Source organism: Arvicanthis niloticus, chromosome 25, assembly GCF_011762505.2.
Source record: "Arvicanthis niloticus isolate mArvNil1 chromosome 25, mArvNil1.pat.X, whole genome shotgun sequence".
In the NCBI taxonomy this organism is placed as follows: domain Eukaryota; kingdom Metazoa; phylum Chordata; class Mammalia; order Rodentia; family Muridae; genus Arvicanthis; species Arvicanthis niloticus.
In genome coordinates, this window is record NC_133433.1 from 21,485,149 (window position 1) to 21,495,232 (window position 10,084).

The following is a 10,084-nucleotide window of genomic DNA, read 5'->3' on the forward strand; positions in this document are numbered from 1 at the left end:
AATTTAAGTACAGAAAGTGAGGAGTAGAAGAAGGCTCTGTAAAACCCTTACCACACAAGCATAAGGACCTGAGTTTGATTTCCAGCAGCAGGTAAATGACGGACAGAAGCACTAGATTCAACGGCAGACACAATCTCCAAAAGTAACATTCAGAGTGGTAGAGGACTCCACATGAACGAACACACAAGTGTGTGAGCCCTTGCCCCACATGTGCACATGCACGTGAATACACACACATACACACACACAGACACACACACACACACACACACGTAGTACAGAAAGTGACTGATGAGGAAAACTGAGCTCTTGTTTCCGCACCTGTGCAAACACATTACACAAACAAGAACATACACACATTAAAATTTTAAATTAAAAAATAGTGAGAAAAATAAAAGCTATTAGTATAGAGGAAGGGCAGCATTCCCTGCGGCAGGTCAAAAATGACAGACAGTAAGGTCTTGAGCAGCTGGAGGATGCTAAGGCCCTAAAGAAAAGGTCAGAGACTGTTTCTTTTTAAAAGTTTAGAGTTCTTTTGAACAGGATAATAAATATGAAGTGATCTCTCTATTCCTCTCTCTGTCTCTGTCTCTGTCTCTGTCTCTCCGTCTCTCTGTGTCTCTCTCTGTCTCTCTGTCTGTCTCTCTCTCTCTCTCTCTCTCTCTCTCTCTCTCTCTCTCTCTCACACACACACACACACACACACACACACCTATCTATCTGTTAGACAGAATCTCACTGGGTAGTCCATTGCAATTCTTTTGCCTCAGCCTTCCATGTGCTGGGAATTAAAACTGAGCCTCTATGCCCAACTTTAGTGCACTTCCTTTGTTTGTATATTTGATGGTTTCTTTAACAGGATGATTTAAAGAGAATTCATATGAGATGAACTTTGGAGTTGTGACAGATGATATGGTATCCATTTCATAACCGTGGGCCTCTTGCTCTGCTGGCTGAACAGTCTTAGGTGAATGAGTGTCTTGGTTAGAGGTTTATTGCTGTGAAAAGACTTTATGACCACTGGCAACTCTCATAAAGGAAAACATTTCATTGGGGGTGCTGGCTTACAGTTTTAGAAGTTTAGTCCATTATCATCATGGCAGAAAACAAGCCTATGTGTAGGCAGACATGGTGCTGGGGATGGAGCTGAGGGTTCTACATCTTGATCTACAGGCAACCTGGAGAAACCATGACTCTCTGGCCAGACTTGAGCTTATAAAACCTTAAAGTCTGCCCCCAGTGATACACTTCCTACAGCAAGGCCACGCCCACTCCAACAAGGCCACACCTCCTAGTAGCGCCATTCTTTATGAGCTAAGCATCTACACCCATGAATCTATGGGGATCACAGCTATGAATCAATGAGATATCAGAGATTTGGTGAGTACCATGTGGCAGTTGACTGCCTGAGACGGGCAGGAAGTTAGAGTATTGCATCTAAGTGCTTGCAAAAAAGACAAGGTCTCTATTGAAAACTCAGGTCCACCTGTTCCTGCTCTCCTGTTGTTCTACTCCAGGTGATCAACATCCAGTCATGCTACAGCTTGCCCTTCCCAGTGGTTCTCAGCAGGTGGACCTGACCAGGAAGCATCAGCCTTACCACCAATCTGCTCAGTTAGAAGCCCAAGCTGAGACCCAGAAATCTTCCTTTTCAGCATGCCCTGTTGAGGGCATAAGAATGCCTACTGATCTGGTTGGCAAACCATTGACCTACAACATCAAGTAGGAATAAGTGACCTGCCAAGGACTTCAAGATGTGTCCTGATGTTTTTTTTTTTGTTTTTGTTTTTGTTTGTTTTTTTGTTTTGTTTTGTTTTGTTTTGTTTTGTTTTTTTAAGGAAAAGCTCTAAGGAAAATCTGTACTATGAAACTATATTTCCAATTAATGCTTCTTACTCCTAATGAGCAAATAAATTTCATCCTCTATGTGAAACAGATAAATTTAGTGATCTATAAGCATTCCAAGATATGAATGGTTAATTCAGACTGATCTCTAAAACCAGGTGGGGTTGAGCCTGCTTCGACACTGAAGGAGGGAGGGAGGGAGGGAGGGAGAGAGAGAGAGAGAGAGAGAGAGAGAGAGAGAGAGAGAGAGAGAGAAACATCAGAATGAAACAGACTGCAGGTGCATCCAGTACTGTTACTCTGTGGTGGTGACAGAGGACCTGGAGCTCGAGCTCTCTCATTTCTTGGTTGTTTAAACTCCACACACCCTCTTGTTACTATGGTACCCCATAGCCACAACTTTTTAGCCATCGGTAAAAAAATAAAATTTAAACAACTCCTAACAAGCTCTGTCACCCAGATGGAACAGAAAATGTGTATGCTCTGGTCTTTTGTGCAGATTAGATTAGGTCTTTTGTGCAATTAATTAAACCTTCTGTGCAGTTTGAAAAGTTAGTGTAAACCCTCCATTGCCGACACATACAGGGGTGTCATAATGAAACATCTCAGTACAATTCATACATAGAATAGAAGGTCAGATTCACCAATGTGTGCAAATTCTCACAGATGTGAGCATGGTAATAATAGTTAAGTAGCTTAATATTTTGATTTTTTTTTTTAAGTAGCAAAGGGTTCTCTGTTAATTTTAGTCATTCTCAATCTTTCTGCTTTTGTTCTGAAATTACATGTACAATGTTTTTCATTGATCTACTTTTCTTATATTTTTGGTTGTGAGCCTAGCCTTTAACGGCTGAGCCATCTCTCCAGCCCGATCTACTTTTCATTTTCTCTTAAAACATTGCTTTTGGTAAGTAACTTCTCTAAAAAGGTTAAGTTTGTTTGACGCAAGGAGTTTTACTGTATTTCACTGTGAATTTGTGGCAACACTCTCTCTGTGTAATGACTCAACATGTTTTATGTCTGTCCAAATATTCTAGATTAAAAACACATTGCCGCCTGCTAATAGGTGTGGGGATACTTTAGTGGAGTGGGTAAAGTACCTTCTCAAATGAGCATGCAGAGCTCCTGGGACAGCCACAATGATTCAATTCTAGGAATAGCCCGATTCTTGCCAAATCTTGCGATGAAAAATTACAATTACATAGGAAGTCATCTTTCCTGTTTAGGATCAGATTTGGTTTGATAAATTACTACCAACTTTGTAAACATTAAAATAGAAGCAATAAAGATGTGAAATTCCACACAAGGGATCTACAATGTTTGGGTAATTATAAGCACATGGCTACTTTACATGAGATTGCTGTTAAAAAGTCTATTTACTGGGGCTCTGGGAAAACAGAGGTTCTCAGATTCAGGTTTATTTACATGCACTGAGAAGTCGGCATTTACTATCAATTCCTCACAACCTGTTTTTCTTCAGAACTCTAAATAGTATTAGCTGAATAAGTACAACCCGGGTTGTTTATGTTGTCTTGTCTGTTAGAATATTGGGTTTTATGAGGCAGAGGGGAATTGGGGTAGGGGTGGGGTTTCACAATGCAACTAACTTCCAAAAGTGTGAAATGCTCTCCCAACAATGAAAAGGAAAAGAGTATGTTTTATGTTAATATTTAGGCCAAAAGTCTGCATTGACAATTTTTAATACATCCTGTTTATCACAAATGATTACTATATCACTTTAAATCCATGTGCTGTTTTGTTTGGTTGGTTGGTTTTTAGACAGTCTCACTAGGCAACCCTGGCTAGCCTGTGTCCCAGTCTGTAGACCAGGCTGGTCTCAAATTCAGAGATGGTATTTCCTGTGCCACTCAGACCCCGGGATTAAAGTCTTGCTCCAAAGCCCCTCCTACCTGCTTTTGAAGACAGTGCTTCAATGTATCTGCTTCCAGGAGCCATTAAAATAACCTAAAAAATATTGCAGATTCATTACTAATGAAAGAAGCACTTTAAATCTGAAAAAAAAAATGGCTGGAATTTTATATTGAAATGAATAAACACAAGATTTAGAAGTTTGAAAAGTTAGTGTAAGCCCTACATTGCTTCAAAAACTCTATTGTTCATGACTTTGTTTCTCAAATATTAAGATTATGAAATGCCACAGCTAAGAGCGGTAATGAACTGGTCTCAAAAACAGAGAACAGAGAGGATAAGTAGGCTACTGGTTGCCAGCAGCTGTGGGGAGGGAAAACATGGAATTAGTGTTTAATGGGAAAAATCTCCAATTTGCGAAGATGAAAAAGTTCTGGAAGTGGGTGGTAGCAGTGGTGTCTGACATTGCAACATGCTTCATGCTGCTTGGCTGAACACTTTAAAATGGTTACGGTGGATAAATGGAAATTTTTTACCTTAAGGGATGGAGGAAGAGAGAGAGAGAGAGAGAGAGAGAGAGAGAGAGAGAGAGAGAGAACAACATTTTAGCTGGCCATGTAGAAACTGAGGCAGGAGTATCTTCTATTGAAGGCTAGATTGGGTCTTCCTTACAGGGACCAATAAAACAAAAAGTACAAAGGTTTAATAGAACACAACTCAAGAAAGACCCCTTTGCCAGACAACAACACAAGTTACAAAAGAGATCTAAACACTGATAAGTGTATTTCACAGTTGAAAATGTAAGATCTGCTGGGCAGTGGTGGCGCATGCCTTTAATCCCAGCACTTGGGAGGCAGAGGCAGGCAGATTTCCGAGTTCAAGGCCAGTCTGGTGTACAGAGTGAGTTCCAGGACAGCCAGGGCTACACAGAGAAACCCTGTCTCGAAAAAACAAAAAACAAACCAAAACAACAACAACAACAACAAAAAAAGTAAGATCTAACATGAAACATTGTAGCTTCCAGCTTGAATGGCTACACTAAGCATACAGACATTTATTGAGTTGTCTAGTCTTGGGATATGGTTAATTTTAGTATGTGATGATTTTTAATTTGCAATGTTCTTTTAACAATAAGGTTTAAAGTAAAACAAATAATAAAACAAATAAACAGAATTGTCCACTTGTAAAAATAATGTGCTTTTGATCGTTTTGCTGACTGTTGGGCTTTTTCCTCACAGTCAACTGTTAATAGGCACGAGTGTGGTTTTCCACCTAGCTACACAAATGTCAAGAGAAACTTTTGTTATCCCTAAGGAGGTTAAAACCCAACCCTTCTTTCACCCCTCCAACTATACGGATGTGAAGCATCCTCAGTTGCTCATTTTGGTTTTTTGTTTGTTTGTTTTGTTTTGGATAAGATCATTTCTTCGGTAAAGATTAGAGTTCTCTACATCAGTTTCTTTTTGTGGAAGAAGCTGACTATTGGTTCTGGACACGGTGTACCCTGCTCAGTGCTTAACAGAGCACTAAGGAAGAACAGACTTCAATAAAATCTCTCTTTCTTGTCTTCTCTAATGGTACCAATTTTGTTTCTTCTCTTAGCTCCCAATTAGTATATAATACCTACACAAGAGACAATTAATTCCAGGCTTAAACTTTCAGAAGCATGTGTGTTTGTGTGTGTGTGGTACATTATTGTGCATTTGTGGGTGTGCATGCACACACACGTGCATGCATGTGGATGCTGTATGTCCTTCCTGAGAGTATCATTCCTCAGCATAGAAGCACATTATTGTTTGGGATTAGACATCTCACTGGGACCTGGAACTCACTAATAAGGCTAAATTGACTGCCTAGAAGGCCCCAAGAATCTGCCTGTCTCCGCCTCTCCAGTGTTGGGATTACAGGCACACAGGACAATACTGAATTTCTTTACCTGGATGCTGGGGACTAAAGTCAAGTTGTTATGATTGCATGCAGTTGATTGACTGATTGAGCCATCTGTGTACCCCACCCAAGTTGGGATATTTTTACTTCAAATTCTTAGGCTCCAAATGACAAGTTCTTATTGGTACTAACCTAGCCACTCTGCAAGCCCCGTGTGTCCCCTCTGCAGTAGTGTTTGCTTTGGGCTACTGTCACTTTTCCCATGTAAATGTTACAGTCATAGCTGGTTATGGCAGCACAATGAAAACTCAATATCCCAGTCTCTTCTTTTATACAGGAGGCACTAGGTAAGAAATGTAAGGGACTTAGTCAAGCTTCCATATTTAAGTTGAGAACTTAGGGTCCATGGTCCTTTCCTTGTAATCCTCTCAAATGGGTAGCTCTTTGTTTGTCTTCACTTTTGATAAAATTAAGAATTCCAAAAGTAATTTGCAGAAATTTAAATGCTGTATATTTATAGTGGTTAAATTTACTTACTAAAAATAAATTTACTTACTAAATACAGCTTTAGTTGTGTGCCTCTGGGCAAGGCACACATGATATGGTTATGAGTCTATATGGTATTACCAATATCCACATCACTCTCTCTTGCCTTCTTTACCCTGCATGGCAAACACCGTGGTTGCCTAAAAAGCCATTGTGAATTCCCCCATAATTTCTTCTTTCCCATCTTAGCAATCCCGGTGGTTTTGGATGTTTCAACAAGACTCAGCCAAAAGTGTTGCCATCTCTGTCAAGGCAGAGATGAAGCTCAGTCTAGACAGGTGTCAGATGGCAGCTACAACCTAGTTCCTTTAATCCATCCTGGGGAATTTTCTGGTTCTAATCTCTGCCAGTCTCTGAGCTGGAATGCGGGGCTGTTCCAGTCCTCAGGAGCAGGCTCAAGCCAGACTGCACACAGTGCTCACCCTTCGGCTCAAAATGTAAGGAAAGTCAAGCATCAAACTGACACAACTGCAGGTCTATGAGCAGGTCATCTGTACTTTGCTCTGCTATATTTTTTTCAGATCTAGTACTGCCTGAGACCTTCATCACTGGGTCCCTCTGCATCTACTGGGCTCTGCTCAGAGCCTACACACTGCTTTCCTCCTGAGCCTTTTCCTGTTTTCACCTCACCCCTCCTCTGTCTCCTTGCCTTCCCCCGTCCCTTCTTGACCCATTTCTCCTATTTTCTTCTTGCTCTCCAGAAGTACACTTTAAAACTTTCTGTTTGCCTACAGGCAGCTAAAGAATGCTAAGAGTGAGAGAAAGAATCTTCCCTGGGGAAGGGAATTGGTTATCCAGTATCAACTAGTCAGCCCTGAAAACATATACATTCAGTAACGTTATGCAGACCAAGCAGGTTGTGTGTGTGTGTGTGTGTGTGTGTGTGTGTGTGTGTGTGTGTATATATATATATATATATATATATATATATATATGTGTGTGTGTGTGTGTGTGTGTGTGTATAACAGACAAAGAGAGGGGGTGTACAGGAAAGGTAAGGGGGAAATGATGCAATTGTATTACAGACCCAAGAAACAGAAAATTATTTATGATATTTTTATGTATGACTGCTCTATCTGCATGTATATCTGCCTGCCAGAAGAGAGCATCAGATCCCATTACAGGTGGTGGTGAGCCACCATGTGGTTGCTGGGAATTGAACTCAGGACCTCTGAAAGAGCAGCCAGTGTTCTTTACTGCTGAGCCATCTCTCCAGTCCTATTTATGAATTTTTTTCTGTTTACATTAGTCTTAATTTAAGACTCAAAGGGGATGGACCTTTTATTTTCAGCTTAAAAATAAGTAATTCCTGTCCCTTGAAACAGATACACATTTTTTTTATTTAAATGATAAATTTATATTCTCAGAGGGGCACTTAAAAAGATGGAAAAAATATTTATTTTCCAAAAGGCTTTTATTATTTGATATTTGTTCAAAGCTATGGTATCAAATAATTACTGACTTCTCTCCTGCATCGGTGTCTTTCACGGTTGAGTCCAGCCAATACTAAAATTCTCCGTGCTTGATTTTGTTGTTGTTGGTAATTCATATCACAGCTATGAATTCAACTCGACCCTGTTGTTTAAGATCCTGTCTTAAAAGTTTGCTTATATTTTAGCAATATTAGGCAGCCCTCACCTTGCCAAGAATATCAATTTGGGTGTAGAATACAGTAATACTGAAATTATAAATTTAAAATGGCCTGTTCCTTTCATAAGAATAGTGGTTCCTTCTCGAATTCAAGGCTTGTTACAACCTAGCCCCAGTTTCATCCGCCACTCCTCAGACACATGAACGGAGCCAGTGCTGTGAGCCCTTTACATCCTCATATGCATTCTCTGTATCCTTCCTGCAGACACACGAGCCCCATCCAGAAGGCTCCCGGCTTACCTGCCTCCTCTATCAATCTATCTATCAGTGTAGCAGACAGGTATGATGTGGTTATCTCTTGCACAGCACCTGCGGAGTCCTGTAGTGTGGGACACATGGATGTGAGGGATAAGGGACGGGAAACTCCTTCAGTGAATTTTTGTTGTTGTTCTCACACAGTCTCTAATCCCCTTCATACAGATTCACATCTTTTCCGAGAGAACACATTTGCCCCACACAGGTATTAGAGTCACAGGACAGCTATTTACAAAAGAACTACGGGGAAGAAAAACTTAGGGGTATCGCATTTGGAGCAGTTCCTAACCACTGCGACAAGGAGAAGCATACATTTGAGAAAGGCTTTAAAAAATCAGGTTCAGTTGGGCCCAAACAGGCCAAGTGGGTTAGTGGTCCACTCGGTGCAGGTCCCCATTCTGGCTCCACCATCATAGCTGCATCGCTTGCTGTAGATTTCCTGGCCTTAAATTCTTCACTTATGTCCTTAGCTCATTGACAATCTAGAGTGATACCTAAAGATAGGATGCATGTCTGGAGAGACTTAGAACTTTGACTGGCTTAGAGAAACAAAGTAACTACTTGTGACTACTATTTTAAGAGGAGAAGCGAGGCCCAGAGTACCGCCATGTATAGAGCCTCAGTTAGTGGCGGAGTTGGGATAATAAACCAGGCCTCTGGTTTCCTGTTCAACCCAGGAGACAGGATCTCTCAGTATAGCCCTGGTCGTCCTGGAAACTCACTGTGTAGATCAAGCTGGCCTCAAACTCACAGAGATCCACCTACCTCTGCCCGAACCACCCCATGTTCTCCATTCCCTAGTGCTAGGATTAGAGGCCTGTGTCACCGTGCATGGCCTTGTAAAAATTCTTATGAATAGATGCAGATAATTAATTTTAACAGTTTCTTCCAAATGACTTCCCCAATCCTTTTTCGCTTGCATATAGCTAGAAATTAAGAAGCTAGGAAACAACAGCAACCTAACCTAGTTCTTTGAAATAAATGCTTCCATTAGCAAAGGCATTTTCCGTTGAGTTTCCTACCCAGTTGCTCACCTGCCTCAACCAAAAATGCTGTGATTCCACGGAGGAAAGAGTGGGGGCGCTATTCTGCAGCAGAAGGAGGCTGTTCCTTTCGACCAACCAATCTCTTGGCAAATCACACTGCCAGCTAACGGACACTCACAGCTCTCACCAGAGTTTTCAGATTTCCACAGGACACGCTGCACTGACCACATGATTGATGACTGAAAAAAATATTAGCGGCATCAGCTTAAATGAAAGGGGGATTAAAGGCTGGAGCCAGTATCTCTGAGGACAGGGCTCAACCGAGGAAGACTGTTAAACAAGCGGATGGTTTCTTAAAAGTTGTCTGCAAAATGTGCAGACTGACAAAGTGTTTACAGAACCCCTGGGACTCCAGCAGCTAGGTTTACCTTTAGGAAATCACCCTGATGAGTATAATCACTGCAGTCCTGTGGTTATCTTTCTTCCACAGCTCGAGATGAAAGAAAAGCAATCACCGGGGCCAATTAATTCAAGCTGCCGTTCTCCCCCGCAGAGAGCTGGAAGATATCTTCACACAACTGCTCAAGACAATTTTTTCCTTAATTCCAGACTCTTTTATAACTCAACTATGTCGACAGAAAACTTAACCTCGGTATTCCTAGCTCTTGCGCATCAATTTGCTGGGTTTCAAATGTATTGCTCCAGAAGAATTCAGTTCATATTGGGCATCTCCAGGGCAGGCTAACATGCTTAAGAACTAGGTCAATGAACACCCATTAAAAAAAAATAGTGAACAAAATTATGTGAACCCTTACAGAGTGTCATGGGGAACATGTGACCCAATGACTGACGGTCTGGGAACTGGTAATCCGGCTACTGCAGCTTTTCTTTATTATTTAACTTAGGAAAATCTGGAGTTTCCAGTGGGGAATCATTATCTGCCTATTTCTGGCATTCGCGAGTCTCTTGGAGAAGGATGCCCCTCAGTTTCCTCCTATTCCAATGCTGTGTTTCTCGCTGTTTTCTTCCTATGGCCATGTCATCTT